This window comes from Martes martes (genome assembly GCF_963455335.1).
Source record: "Martes martes genome assembly, chromosome: 2".
NCBI lineage: Eukaryota > Metazoa > Chordata > Mammalia > Carnivora > Mustelidae > Martes > Martes martes.
In genome coordinates, this window is record NC_137889.1 from 196,359,255 (window position 1) to 196,374,502 (window position 15,248).

Sequence of the window (15,248 nt, forward strand, 5' to 3'; positions counted from 1 at the left end):
ATGGGTAAAAATCAAGTGACCTTTTGGTAATTTCTAAGACTACCAGTTTAGGTGTACATGAATATTGCCACAGCAAGCCAAAATCTAAGATGAAAGAATGGAGTAGAAAGGTGTCTTTCCTCATCCTATAAGCTGCGGGAGAGCAGGGGCTGGTCTGGCTTATGTGATACATGCTAGGATGCTTGGTAGTGACTGCTGGTTCTCAATGTGCCCTCACAAGGACATTGTGAGCATTCTTTATATAAAGCATGCAAGATTATTGAGTACCAAGCATATATATAAGTGCAAAATATTTTTTTGTATCCCCTATTTCTTCTTGTTTGGTGATCAAAGTATCAATCACTGCTCTCTGTTGAAGGTTAAAAGTAGTTTTAGTCCATGAACTAGTTTAGGTAGGACACGAAGACTGAGACACCTTTGGTCATGAAATAAGAGAAAGTTTTTAGCTTTTGAAGCCCTCAAAGTCTTCTAAGTAAGTAGTACTTTGATGGTCCAGAACACGGGTGTCACGAACAACTATGTTTCTGTGTGCCTGTAGGCAGGCTACATAATTTGAAGCTATTCTTGCTACCCGTAACGTTCTATTTACATATTTTAGCATATAAATGCTTTTAGCATATCATTAATAAACTGATAATTAAACATTAGTTCTTAATTTTAAGTAAGGGTATTCTGGAAATTCAGATACTGAGAAGTAATCTACATGTTTTTAGGATTTCCTTACTGATTATAAGGAGATAACCCTTTGTCTATTTACTTGAATATTTTAAGCTGTATCTCAGAAAAAATTTGAAAATGATTTATTACATAATTTTGTTTAGTATTCAGAATACTTTAAAATCAGATTACTGCTATTATATGCCACTCTTCAAAAACGGATTCTCTTAAAGTTATTTTGGAAGAGTATTAACAGCTTATTGCTAATGCAGGATAAATGGCAAAATGATTGTTGGTAGGGACTGAGTTGAATATAAACAATATAAGGTGACATGGTGCTTAAGAAAGAGATACGCATCCTTTGGGAACAAAAAAATATGACTTTTAAATAATTAAACTGTTGATAAACTTTGATATGAATATTTAATGACCAAAAATTGATATTTTACAGGTCTCTAATTTCCTTATAAACATTGTTAGAAAAATTGGAAGAAAATTTTTTTTTTATTTTATTTAGCATTAGAAGAGTGTTAGACTCCATCAGAAATGCCAACTGGAGTTTGGGTGGTTATTTCATGCTAACATTACTTCAGTGACATGCATGAGTATTTTGACATATGGTTTGTGTCCTGAAGGTACTTGACAGCTTGTAGGATTTCAATTTTTAACACTCACCTTTGATCACTGAAAAATCTGAGTTACGGTCCACACAGCAGTTTGCTAGAAATATGTCTAAGGCCCACTAGAGATTCTGTGAATTGTTTTACTAAAATCTTTGCTTGCCACTGTCCCTAATGCACTGGGAAGAAAATCAAAACAAAATAACATACAAAAAAAAAAAATTTCCCTGACCTCTGGTGTCTTCCCTGGAAAGACAGATAATACTATTTTTTATTGCCTTCTACTCACAGAAATTGTGGCAAGGGAAAACTAGGGTAAAAACATAATCTAGAAAAAGTTACATTAAAACTTGAAATTTTGCTGGTTATTTGCATTGCTAAGTGTTAGTAAATGATCAAGCATTAGTAAATGATTCTCTTGTTTATATAAACTTTCTTCGGTTATGAGTGAAGTCCCCTCTAAAGGATCTAGAAGATACAGAGAACTAAGCTAACTTTCTGAATAATGAGATAACAAGAATTTGAGAACTTTCCTTAGGCTGAGGATGAAAGGGATTTGTTTGCTTTTTGGAAGCAGGTGGCTAGGATTGATGGAAGAGAAAAGGGACCAAATGCAGAGTAAGAGCAGTTTCCACCGGTTGTTGCTATAGGAAAAGAATTTCCTCCAAGGGAAACACCACTTCGTGGTAGACATGGCTGAGACTTAATATTTTTAAATAAAATGTATTCAGTGTAAGAGGCGCCTGGATGGTTGAGCTTCTGACTCTTGATTTCAGCTCAGGTCATGATCTCAGGGTTGTAAGATAAAGCCCTACATCAGGCTCCACGCTTGGCTCAGAGGCTGCTTGAGATTCTCTCTCTCCCTCTGCCCCACCCCTGCTCACAGTTGTGGCACACTCTCTCTCTAAAATAAATAAATAAAATATTTTTTAAAATGTATTCAATTAAAAATTACTTTTAAATTTTATAAGGAAAAAAAATGGAAGTAAAACTAAAGGAATTAGTATACTTTACTGAGATTTTCTAATCTGGTTGGTGAGAAGAATCTGTCTTCCAGATCTTATGTAAACCCCAAGAACCTCTTATCTATCCTTTTGGGAGGAGAAGGAGAGAGTTCCTCTTTAGTATTCCATCTTGAGAGCTCTAGTCACCTTAGTCTCCATGATGACTGTCCTTCCTACCTGATGTCCACTATATTTCAAACCATTATTTCAATATATTTTGTCTAATAGTTGCTTGTCTTAAGTAGGAGAGTAAATCCTCCCCATTATTCTATCTTGACTAGAATCAGGGTCTCCGACTTGATATTTATGCATGTAAAAGATTGTTTTTCAAATTGTGATGTTGCAGTGGATGGTTTGGCATTTTTTTTTAACTGCTTCACTAATCCTCTACCTTTTAAAAGACTAATTGAAGCATTAAGTATTAAATGCTGAAGGGCCTCCTGTAGAGTATTCCTTAAGCAGTGTCCATTCCCTTGGTGTCCACAATATCACCTTTCTTGTAGGTTTGCACCTGTGTGGCCAAAGGAACAACTCCATGTTTTCTAAAAGGCCTAGAAGACATATGGCAGGTGCCTCTCCTCTTTCCCTTTGTGTTGGTCATTCTAGAAAATTACTGGAAGACGGTGGTTTGGCCAAAAGGCCTTCCATTTTGTTCTTACCACTATGCTCTAAAATGTTTTCTTCATATAATCATTACATTACAAATATAAAAAGCTCATTCCAAGCAAGAAAGCATATCATAACAATCACATACATGGATCTTAGCTCTGTTGAGCTCTTACTCCATCTACTTTCTGATAAATTATATGTAAATATTGTATCAATGTCTGTTGAACCCATATGATGCATCTGTTAAAATTGATTTCAATGAGATACATAGGGTGAAGTTTATCTTTCCCTTATTCTACCTTTTAGGAAATACCAATAGAACCATTCATTTAAAAAAAAATTCAACATTTTATTACTTTAATAGAGGTTATTGGAATAAGCCTTCATGCTACTATTCCTAGAGAAGACATGTGTACTATGAATATATGACACCAGTACAGAAACACACAAATGGCACACATAAATTTAGCAACCTCAGAATGAAAATACTAATTTTAAAAGATATTTACATCCCTGTGTTTGCTGCAACATTATTTATAATTGTCAAGATACGGACACAACCAAAGGTCCATTAATAAAGAAATGGATAAGGAATTATATATGCAATGGGATATGAGGTAGCCATGAAGAAGGATGAGATTGTGCCATTTGAGACAATACGGATGGACCTAGAAGCTATTATGCTAAGTGAAATGAGTGCAGTTGAGAAAGACAAATATCATATGATTTCAGTCATATGGAATCTAGAAAATAAATGAGAAAATAACCAGTATCAGACCCATAAATGCAGAGAACAAACGGATGGTTGTCAGAGGTGAGGGGTCTAGGGATGTTGGCAAAATGGGTGAATTGGAATAGGAGATATAGGCTTTCAGTTATTCAGTAAATAAGGCATTGAAATAAAAGGTACAGCATAAGGGATATAGTCAATGATATTGTTAATAGTGTTTGTATGGTGACAGATGGTATCTACCCTTGTGGTGAGCCCAGTATAACATATAGAGAAATTGAATCTCTATATTGTACACCTGAAACTAATGCAACATGTGTGTCAACTATACTCAAATATTTTTTAATTATTCATTTTAATATTTTAATTTTTTAAAGGACATGAAATATGAAAAATGAACAACAAAATTAAGACTTGCAAAATACACAATATTTGAATTTTTTTAAGTTAGCAATTTTAGCACAGACCCACTGTCAGAATTTGTGCCTTCAAAATTATTGAAATATTTTGATCCCTAAAAATAAGTTTAGGTCATTTGTACTTAAATTCTAACTTCATATTTTATGTAGAAATTCGATATCGAACTTAATATATGATAATTCTGCTCCAGATAATGTATTTTCAAAATTCTATATTCTGTGCTTCAAAAAGTAAATTTTGGGGGTGCCTGGGTGACTCAGTTGGTTTAACAATGGACTCTTGATTTTGGCTTAGGTCATGATCTTGTGGTTGTGGGATCAAGCCCTGCATCGGGCTCTGTGCTTAGTGCAGTCATCTTCAGATCTCTCTCTCTCAAGTAAATAAAATCTTTAAAAAAAAAAAAAGTAAATTTTCATTCCAAATATAACTGTAAGAAGTATAAGGAAAACATTACAGAATAAAAGCAAGTAGGATTTGGTCTCCATAATATACAAAGAGACTGCTTACTACTGGCTAAGATGAATCTGTAACTCAAGAACTGAGTTGATAACTTAAGAATTGTGAAGACGGGTGCCTTGTGGGGGGGCTCAGTTGGGTGAGTATCTGACTCTTGATTTCTGTTCAGATCATGATTTCAGGGTTGTAAGATTGAACTCCTCACTGGTGGTGGAGCCTGCCTGAGATTCTCCTTTCTCTCTGCCCCCCAACCCCTACCCCACTGGCATATTCTCTCTCTCTTGCTCTCAAAAAAAAAAAAAAATTTGTGAAGAAAACTGTGCAAACTCTGGATTCAGACACACTTGGATTCAAATTTTGGTTCTTTTGCTAAAGATGATGTGATGGTGTGTACGTTATTTAATCTTCCTAACTCAGTCTTCTCATTTATAAAATAGGGATAATGATACATGAATTTCAGAGTTGCTGAATGTTTAAATGAAATAATGACCGTAATGCAGCTAATACATGGCTCAATAGAATTTGTTATTACCAATAAATTCCTGTGTCTGATAGTAATAATAATAATATCATTTTTTTTCCAATTTGTAGATCATCTTCAAACTAAGATAGTATAGGAAGATTTGCTTGGTTTTGTTTTCCTTTGCATACCATTATTAGTGGATTGAATTTTGGCAATGAGGTTTCCTATTAATATAATTTCTTGAAATTGTTTAACACATAAAATATGTTATCCAAACACAGAGGTAATTATATTGTAATTGAACATAACAAAGAGTGGAGATTTGAAAGTGACGTAGACTTCAGAAATTTCCTGTGTTAGAAAACTGCCAGCAGGAAGATGGTTTATTTTAGGGCTGCTATCATTTTAAATCATCTAGGTAGAACTCAGAAGTCTGAGAAGTATCTTTCCATACATTTTCTATTTTCAGAGCTTTATATTGAGAGAAATAGTTCTATTTTCTTGTCAGTGATAGTATCCAGTTGCTAAAATATGATTACTTGAAAACAGTCTTCAAGAGCTATTTTTCACTTCATAGGAAAAAGAAATATCTATGCTATGTCACCTTACTTACACATTAAATAATAAAGTTCCATTAAGAAAAATAAAAAATGCTTGGTCACAAAATCTTTGTTCTGCACATTATTTTAACAGATTTATTAAGATAATTCACATACCATGCAGTTCACTGATTTCTGCTTATTATTTCTTGAACAAGATATACCTAAGCCCGTGCAACCTCAGCTTCTGAACATAAAAGCTAAATAAATATGTTTTGAATACTAAATCCATTTAAAAAAATTCTAGAGTAGAACAGAGATGCACAGGAGGAGACAGACATTTATAACTATTTTTTCCTCCAAGGCATTAACATTTAGAGGACATAGACATATGTACACAGGTATTTAAAATACTTAAACATAATGTTATATGTAACAAGAGCGATCATAAGATAGTCAATGATTAATAATCAATACATAACATAAAACTGAGTTAGGAATTTGAGGGAAGAATGCATATTTCACACTAGGTTAGTCATCATTTCCTACGTGAGATAAGACTTATTTGGGAGATTTAAAGAAGATAAAGGGGAAGGGAAATGTTCCTGGGTAAAGACGAAAGAAAGCGTAAAATCATGAACAGAAACAAAGCAGTGGGAAGTAGTAAGATGCCCTCAAGGAACAATGGGAGGAAAAAAAAAATCAGTTGGAGTGAATTGTTCTCTTGAGAACTACAACATATTCTTCAACTAGGATAATCCTGAGTAAGGTTGTTAGCACTTCCACAAAGCAGGTATGGGCTCATTCTCCTTAACCATTTGAGTCATTTTGTGGACAAAACCTGAGTATGGAGACTTGAAGGAGATATGGCTGATGGGATCCATCGGGTTCAGCACAGGGAGGAATGTGAATGCCAAATAAATGAATGGCCTTCACTCAGTAGAAGTGAGAGGCCTTTGAAAAAAGCTAAACATCTGGGAAAACACAAAAAAATAAAGTATTTTATGAAGTTACTAAAGCAACTTAATATACAGAATGGATGAATAAGGAGAGATTATAGGCTGAGACCAGCTTAGAAGATGCAAACACCTGTGATTTATTAAGAGTTGCTCTGTTGTGAAAGCCAGTCCTGTGATTGGATTCCTTAAAAAAATGTTTAGGGCCTTTTCTTACTAATTTAAAATCTAAGAACTGTTTGTAGTCAAAGAGAAATACTACAAGCGCAGTTGCCTTGCCTTTAGGGAAACACAGTGACACTAAATTAGTGATAGTGCTTTGTTGTTTCTAAACTGGACTAAGAGAAAATCTTAGCCACTGATAATCTCTGTTGAGTTCTTCATCAGGAAAAAAGTGCCTTCCAAAAGTCATTCAAGAAAAACTTCTCAGTTTATATGAGAAATTAAACTCAATCATAAACTACCCTAAGTCACAAATGTTCATCTGATCATCTATTTTTTTTAATTTTTATTAACATATAATGTATTATTTGCTTCAGGGACACAGGTCTGTAAATCATCAGTCTTACACAATTCATGGCACTGACCATAGCACATACTCTCTCCAATGTCCATAACCCAGCCACCTTATCCCTCCCCTCCCCACCCAGCAACCCTCAGTTTGTTTCCTGAGATTGTGTCTCTTATGGTTTGTCTCCCTCCCAATCCCATCTTGATTCATTTTTCCCCTCCCTGCTCCGTACGACCCCCCACCCTGCCTCTCAAATTCCTCATATCATAGAGATCATATAATTGTCTTTCTCTGATTGACTTATTTCACTAAGCATAATACCCTCTAGCTCCATCCATGTCATTGCAAACGGCAAGATTTCATTTCTTTTGATGGTTGCATAGTATTCCATTGTATATATATATATATGCCACATCTTCTTCATCCATTCATCTGTCGATGGACATCTAGGTTCTTTCCATAGTTTGGCTATTATGGACATTGTTGCTATAAACATTTAGATGCATGTGCCCCTTTGGATCACTGCATTTGTATTTTTAAGGTAAATACCCAGTAGTGCAATTGCTGGGTCATAGGGTAGCTCTGTTTTCAACTTTTTGAGGAACCTCCATGCTGTTTTCCAGAGTGCCTGCACCAGCTTGCATTCCTACCAACAGTGTAGGAGGGTTCCCCTTTTTCCACATCCTCACCAACGTCTGTCATTTCCTGACTTGTTAATTTTATCCATTCTGACTGGTGTGAGGTGATATCTCATTCTAGTTTCGATTTGTATTTTCCTGATGCTGAGTGATGTGGAGCACTTTTTCATGTGTCTGTTGGCCATTTGGATGTCTTCTTTGCATAAATGTCTGTTCATGTCTTCTGCCCATTCTTAATTGGATTCTTTGTTCTTTGGGTGTTGAGTTTGACAAGTTCTTTATAGATTTTGGATTCTAGCCCTTTATCTGATATGTCATTTGTAAATATCTTCTCCCATTCTGTCAGTTGTCTTTTGGTTTTGTTGATGTTTCCTTTGCTGTGCAAAAGCTTTTTATCTTGATGAAGTCCCAATAGTTCATTTTTGCCCTTGCTTCCCTTGCCTTTGATGATGTCTGTAGAAAGAAGCTGCTGCGGCTGAGGTCGAAGAGGTTGCTGCCTATGTTCTCCTCAAGGATTTTGATGGATTCCTGTCTCACATTGAGGTCTTTCATCCATTTTGAGTCTATTTTTGTGTGTGGTGTAAGGAAATGGTCTAGTTTCATTCTTCTGCATGTGGCTGTCCAATTTTCCCAACACCATTTGTTAAAGAGACTGTCTTTTTTCCATCGAACATTCTCTTCCTGCTTTGTTGAAGATTAGTTGGTCATAGAGTTGAGGGTCCATTTCCAGTCTCTCTATTCTGTTCTGTTGATCTCTGTTTCTGTTTTTGTGCCAGTATCATACTGCCTTGATGATTACAGCTTTGTAAGAGAGCTTGAAGTCTAGAATTGTGATGCCGCCGACTTTGGTTTTCTTTTTCTTTCTTTTTTTTTTTTTTTAAGATTTTATTTATTTATTTGACAGAGAGGGAGAGCACACATAAGGAGCAAGGCAGGCAGTGGGAGAGGGAGAAGCAGGCTCTCCGCTGAGCAGGGAGCTCAATAGGGGACTCGATCCCAGGACTGTGGGATCAAGACCTGAGCCAAAGGCAGCCACTTAACTGAATGAGCCACCCAGGTGCCCTGGTTTTCTTTTTCAACATTCCTCTGGCTATTTGGGGGTGATCATCTATCTTTTTTAAGAAAAATATCAATGTCCTGAAATAATTCCCCCAAAATTAGGGATTATCTCAAGAGGTAATAATGTTTTTGAGGATTAACATTCTTGGTAGAATATTTTTAAGGAGGAGTTTAGTTGTGGTTCCTTAGCATAATGAAGAGGTCTTGGAATGGTAAAAACCATGAGCAAGGAAATGACAAAGTCATGTTTCTGGATCTCTGCTGTAGCCACATAAGCTTTCAGCCAAATTTAATTCTCTCCACTTCTGCAGATAGTAAAAGATTCACAGGAAATAAAGAAGCTACCATGAGAATAAAAGATCTTAGGGTACCTCACCAGGCCTAAGTTCCCCTTGATGATAAGTCTGTTATTTGGGCTTTTATTCCTCTTCTTTGGAGCATGGAATCCTGATTCATAATAAGTAGGACCTCAATTTCTTGAAGCTGCTGGGACAACATATATTCTGGCTATTTGTTCTTTATAAATGCTTACTACATGATGCATGGTGAAATCCCTGGTTGAAAATATGAAATGTTTTTATACATTTCTGAAGAGTGGTAAACTACCTAGTTTGAATGCTCCTATGTTCATTTTCCACTCAAATCAACCAAGATTCAAACTTCATAACCCCAAGGTGAATATAGCTTGGAGTAGAATAAAGTGGGCTGGGGATGCCTAGGTCCAGTTATGTTTGCATTAGGAATGACTCAGAAAAGTTTCTCCTCTTTATTTTTCACTTGTGCTTCTCCTCATACTGCATTTCCAGAAGGTATGGGTATTGTTAACTCCTGGAAATCAGTTCTTCCTTCAAAATGAGTCCAAACATAAAACCAGAAATGTGCTATTAATGTCAAAGGGATATTCAAGTTAAAGAAGGTTTTATATGCAAAGTATATATATTGATAGGGCATAGTTAGGTGCTCCAGGAAACTGGGAAATTTGTTATCTTTCTGTAGTCCAAATATTTAAGGATCAACTATAGAAACATATATAAGAAAGAATTATAAACAACTGTAGTACAATGGCAGTTTTTGGCCAGATTTTAAAAGTGTATGAAGTCCTGACAATTAAGTGGTATGCTTTATATTTAATATTTTTAAGGGATACATAATTGATATATCTGAAAAACTTCTGCTTAATTTTCAACATAACATATATACATTGACAAGTAAATGTAGGTGTTCAGAAAGAAAACAGAGAGCCTCCAAATTTCTGTAGGATTCACAAGAGCACACATATTTGAGTATGCTAACTCATAACATGAAGGAAATTTAGTTAAGATTCAGATTTAAGATATTTCCATTTGAAAGGTCTTTTCAAATGAATAATATAGAAGTGATATATAATTGAAATTATAAAATATAAAACATATGTTAAATACTATAAAATGTGAATACTTATATGCTTCCAGAAAAAAAAAATTGAGAAAATACAAAGAAATAATATAATAAATTTTACTACATAAACATTAATTTTTTTTTTACCTAAAACACTGTAAAATTTAAGTGGCAAATTGCTTGATGGAAATGGCATATGAAATATATGTAACAAAGGGCAAAATGTCTAACAAAGCTTTTATGAACCATTAACAACAACCAAAAAATGAAGATTTCAATATGAAAAAAGGCAAATGAACAGCTCACTTAAAAAATACAAATTTCAAAAATCTGGAACAAATGTTCAACTTTATTACTGTTTTTTAATGTACATTTAAAAAAGTTAGCCTTTTTTAAAAATAGTAAAGTGGCAAAATTTAATTTAATAAATAAATAATAAAAAATAAAATTTAATACTTGCCTAGTATTGGCAAGACAGAAGGAACATTTTTTTAAAAGATTTATTTATTTTAGAGAGAGTGAGCAGGAGGGAGGGGTAGAGGGAGAGAGACTCAAGCAGACTCCCCACTGAGCATCGGACCCCATGTAGGCCTCAATCTCAGAATCCTGAGATAATAACCTGAGCCAAAATCAAGAGTCAGGCACATAACCAATAGAGCTGCTCAGGCATCCCATCAGAAGGAACATTTTTAAGCACCACTGGAATAAATGTGAATTAAGATCAGCATTTTAACAAACAATAAGTAATATCTGTCAAGAGCAGAAAAATGATCATGATTTTTTATCTAGTCCCATCCTAAAAATATTTTAGAAAATTCTAATAAGTGATAAAATATCAAAATATTACTTTAATATGAGAAAACTCGGAAATTTTTAAATTGTCCAATACCAGGTGAAAGGTCAAATAAGTTGTACATCTTGTAAAAGATCAATTTCCAATGAAAATTTTTTCTTGGAAAGAGTGTTTTTTGATATGAACACAAACTTCCAGTATATCCTTAAGTGACAAAAATAATATAAACTTTTTTTAGTACGATTCCAATTTCAAACATGAGTGCTGCTTGCTAGGATATTCCCAGATCCTCATGTCTTTAGGGTTTATCCTTCTGATAATTATATAACAGAATATTAAAATTAAAGTATTTTGGGGGCACCTGGCTGGCTCAGTCATAGAGCATGCAACTCTTGGTCTCATGGTTGTGAGTTTGAGCCCCACATTGGGTGTAGAGATTACTTAAAAATAAAATCAAGAAAGGAAAGAAGGAAGGAAGGAAGATGAGGGAAGGAAGGAAGGAAAGGAGGAAGGGAAAAAGGAAAAAATTAGTTTCAGCTAAAACCCCAAGACGGTTATGTGGGACCACCATATAGACTTGTAAAAGAAAGCACCAAGGAACATTTATCCTCAAGTAGAAGAGATTAAAAGGCCAAGAATTACAGATTAGAAGACGATTGAGAGAGGTTTGCTGAGGTGTGAATCATCCACTTACAAGATGGAGAAGTAGGGGCGCTTGCCCCCAACTCATGCTTAGAAAAGGGACTGACAGAGACATGCAGAGAGTTTAACATATGAACCTAGTATTTCAGAGGACAGAGTGAACTTGTCTCTGCTTCACATGCTAGACATTCATAGTGCCCAGAGCTTGCTGAGTGGCTTGTTTCTCTGAGAGCAGTTGGTGGCCATTGGCCAGCCTACACTCTTAGAGTCTTTCTGGGCAAAAGATGTACGTGTTAACTGTGGGCCAGGATGATTGGCCCACCTGCGTGAGGGTTAACAGGATGCTTTAGGGCAGGATTAACAACTGAATTTCTTGAGGCTGAGGGAAGAGGAACCAGCCAGAGATTAATTTCCTCACACGAAGAGAACTGTGCCTACAAAAGTGAAGGTCAGCTTTAAAATTCTTTCTAGTCCGAGAACACCTCAAACAATGCTGGAAAGAAAAGTTGGACTTTTCTTGCCCCTGTCCACCACCCTAATGTTGTCCACCCACAACTCTATCAAGGATGGGAACTGAGAATGACAAGATGGGGTGGAGAAACTGCAGAGCAGGTTAGCAAAGAGAAAAGTCAAGGAGCCATCCTTGGTGGAAATTCAATTTTTTTTTTATTATACTAGACTAGACATGTTAATTACTGTACTGTTTTTATTATCAGAAAAAGATTAGAAAATAAAATTTCTTTCAGATTTTACCTAGAATCAACGAAGAAATTGGCCTCAAATAAAAAAACTAAAGGATCAACAAAATAGGAATATGGTGCTTTTACATTGCCATAGCTGTGTTGCTTCATTTCATATTCTTAAGAGACCCTCTTTATAGGTTTCCTGACTCTCCAGTTATTAGTTGTGAAACCCGTATCGGATTTCTTAACATCCCCTGTCTTACCTTCTTTATATACTAAATTTAGTTCTTTATATACTAAATCGTAATAATTTATGTATTACTATATATAAATTCTTTATATACTAAATTCTTTATATATTAAATTTTTATACTAAATTCTTTATATACTAAATTTAGTAGCTACTTTGTACTGGAAGATTAAAGGGGTCAACACATATAAAGCAATTCATAGAATGCTCAGCACAGAATAGATATCAAAATACTCAAAGTTAATACTCAAAGATAATAAAGTCTGAGCAAATATCCTGACCCTACTTTGAGCTACACTTATTATGTCCACGAGAACATTAGTCTGAATCATCAGTTCTCCTTTCTTTCCCCGGAGCATTTTCCTGATGTCTGAGGGCTTGGATTGTGGGCTCGCTGCTTTAACATCTTCCACCATTTCTTTCTGACCTATTTCTTTGCCACACATTTCTCATGGTTATTATATGTCTTACTCCATTTTCTTTAATATTTGCAATAAGGAATAGTGTTTCTAATGCCATGATGAACACCATGACTTGATTGGAAGGCTCAGTGAGGAGTAGGAATAAAGCATGTTCATAGTGACTGTGTCTCTATCTTGATATCATTTTGCATTCTCAATTACTGTGCATCTTCAGTTGTGCAGTTATTTGAAACTTTTTGTGTGATTTGATGGAGACATTTAATTGAATGTGCAAGGTTTCTCTAAAGGCCAATCCTCTTCCACCCCTGGATAACCCATTTTAACATGTTTTTTATCAGTCAGGTTCAGCTCAGCTTTCTAATATACTACCTTATCCTAGGGAGCATCATTTGCAGAACTCTGATTTTCATTCAATTTTTCCAATGAAATTACAGACCATCTAATACATGATTTAGCTGCGGCAGAGATTTATGCAACATTCGGCACACCATGCATTAGTAAAACTTACAGTGTCATTCAGGGCCATGTGTTGCTTTTTTTCAGATTATAGATTAATGGGAACCCAGTTTTTTGTTTGTTTGTTTTTCATTTTTTTTGCAGTGAAAAGAAGTCCACCGATTTTTCTCCCAATCTTGGCTATTAATCAGGACCAGATCTGAGAGAGTGGCACAGGCAAAGTTCCTCCTCACCTCTCCAATTTTTGAGACTTGTTTCTGGTTTTTTTTGTTTTGCTCCAGGAGAGTGCTGGAATCTCTCCTCAGGAAACCTGGACTTCTACAAGACTCATTCATCCTCCCAATTCAGCCCTGTTCAGGCTTTATCCCAGGGTGGTGGAAGGGACTGGGGCCAGCCCACGGTCTCCTGCTGTGGACTGACTCTGTTTGACTCTTAGTGCACAGGTGGGTGAGACTCCTCCTCTACAGTTTTGGCCTTTGGTGCTGGATTCCACAGCTCCCACAGACGCACTTTTGTTCACAGGCCAGTGCTGAATTTTAGTTGTTAAAATGGCGTGCAAAAAGGAGGGATGGCTTTTGCTTCCATGATGCTGATGTCCATGGTGATACTTTTTTTTCTTTAAAGATTTTATTTGCTTATTTGACAGAGATCACAACTAGGCAGAGAGGCAGGCAGAGAGAGAGGAGGAAGCAGGCTCCCTGCTGAGCAGAGAGACTGTTGCGGGGCTACATCCCAGGACCCTGAGATCATGACCTGAGTCGAAGGCAGAGTCTTAACCCACTGAGCCACCCAGGTGGCCCCATGGTGATACATTTGAAAGTGCTTTGAAAATTTAAATATTAGGCATTATTATGATCTCATAATGATTGCCAGTGATTCACCCCCAGTCTGAGCTTGTACATTTATAACATTTCTGTCCTTCCCATTTTCCCTATCTCTCCTTTTCAATTATTTTAGCAATTTAAGTTGTTATAAATTAGTAACTGTAATAATACCTTTTGGTGATAATTATCAGAGTGTAGTTTAGATCATCCAAATAGATGGAAGTAAATACTGCCGAGTTCCTGTGCTTGAATCCAACATGGGGGGAAGAAAAGGAAAAAATGAAGAACTCAGTAAAATTAATAATAAATACCCTAGTAATAGAGGCAACAGGGCAAAGCCCATGGAGAGATAGATGACCAAAATGGGGAGTGGTGGCCATAGTTCACTTGTGTGTGTCTGGCAGTCTGGGTAGCCCATGACAGGTGACAATTTATTGGAGTCTTGGTCATTTTTATGAGTATTTGATATAGGAATGAAGAATATAGACTTTTCTTTCAGAGGACGAATTCTTTAGATGATATGTATGAAGCAGTGCATTTAAACTTCATAGGTTAGAGTATTTATGAACTCTTTCTTAATTGAAATTGGGAGACATATTTATTTTAGGTAAAATGATACCATTGCTAGCCAGTGTATGACTTACTATGATTGTGAATTTATAAGAATTTAAGCTATGTTATGGAGGGCACGTATTGCATGGAGCAGTGAGTGTGGTGCATAAACAATGAATTTTGGAGCACTGAAAAAAAATTAAATTTAAAAAAAAGAATTTAAGCTATGTCATCTGGTTTTATTCTGTATAATTGAATTCAGATAATGATACGATAACACATTTTTTCCAGATTATAAAAAAAATCTGGAAACAGGAAAGGTATTTAATTGAAGGAAGATTTTATTTAAAGCTTTTTAATCAACTGTATAGAACATTTAAGAGCCCAGTGAAAAAGATGCCAGATGCAAGGGTAACAAAGAGCAATTTTCCTTGGTATATTAAATTTAGATAAGGGGATCTTCCCAGGATCAATCAGATCAAAGCTGGCTTTTCTCTGCCTCACTACCATAGTACTATGAGTGGTATTATCCTATACCCCATTATAGGTTAATCCAGTAGCCGAAACTCTGACCCCATATACAAAAT